This window comes from Triticum dicoccoides, chromosome 1A, assembly GCF_002162155.2.
Source record: "Triticum dicoccoides isolate Atlit2015 ecotype Zavitan chromosome 1A, WEW_v2.0, whole genome shotgun sequence".
Taxonomy (NCBI): Eukaryota; Viridiplantae; Streptophyta; class Magnoliopsida; order Poales; family Poaceae; genus Triticum; species Triticum dicoccoides.
Window position 1 is genome coordinate 529,931,460 of NC_041380.1, and position 1,380 is coordinate 529,932,839.

Sequence of the window (1,380 nt, forward strand, 5' to 3'; positions counted from 1 at the left end):
AACCAATCAAGAGCCTTGACACCGGTACTGATGTTAGCTTCATCAGGGAACTAATATTCAGGTATGGAGTTCCGCACAGCATCATTACGGATAATGGGTCGAACTTTGACTCAGAGGAATTCAGAGCTTTCTGCGACTCCCAAGGCACACGGGTCGACTACGCATCAGTCGCCCATCCGCAGTCGAATGGACAAGCAGAGCGAGCTAATGGACTGATTCTCAAGGGACTGAAGCCTCGACTGATGCGTGATCTCAAACACGCGGCTGGAGCTTGGGTCGACGAACTTCCATCTGTACTCTGGGGACTGCGGACCACGCCTAATCGGTCGACCGGAAGAACTCCATTCTTCTTGGTCTATGGAGCTGAAGCAGTCTTGCCGAGTGATCTTCTCCACAATGCTCCTCGAGTTGAAATCTACAACGAAGCAGAAGCTGAACAAGCGCGGCAGGACGCAGTCGACCTTTTAGAGGAAGAAAGGGAGATGGCTCTGATCCGGTCGACCATCTACCAACAAGATCTGCGGCGTTTCCACGCCTGAAACGTGAGAGGTCGAGCCTTCCAGGAAGGGGATTTGGTTCTCCGAGTGGATCAGCACAAACCACACAAGCTTGCTCCTTCTTGGGAAGGCCCCTTCATCGTCACCAAGGTTCTCCACAACGGGGCGTACCGTCTTTACAACGTCGAGCATAATATCGACGAGCCCCGAGCTTGGAACGCGGAGCTACTCCGCCCGTTTTACACTTAAGCTTTATCACTCGGATGAGTTGCAATAAAATACTTCTGTAGTTCATGGACCTCAAAATAATAAGCGTCATAGTTCCTCCATAATATCTGTCACTTTTTATTTTTTGTCCAACGAAATTCCCCTTAGTGGGTGACTTAGCTGCGAATCCGTTTCGCCTAAGTTTGTAAAAATCCTACCGAGTGGTGAGCCAGACTCCCACTCGGAGGCTTAGCCGCGAATCCGTTTCGCCTAAGTTATCAAAATCCTACCGAGTGGTGAGCCAGACTCCCACTCGGAGGCTTAGCTGCGAATCCGTTTCGCCTAAGTTATCAAAATCCTACCGAGTGGTAAGCCAGCCTTCCACTCGGGGGCTTAGCTGCAGCCTCGTGCTCGCCTAAGTTATAAAAATCCTACCGAGTGAAGAGCAACCCTCTCACTCGGGGGCTTAGCTGCAGTCCAAGCACTCGCCTAAGTTGTGAAAATCCTACCGAGTGAAGAGCAACCCTCTCACTCGGGGGCTTAGCTGCGGTCCAAGCACTCGCCTAAGTTGTGAAAATCCTACCGAGTGAAGAGCAACCCTCTCACTCGGGGGCTTAGCTGCAGTCCAAGCACTCGCCTAAGTTGTGAAAATCCTACCGAGTGAAGAGCAATCCTC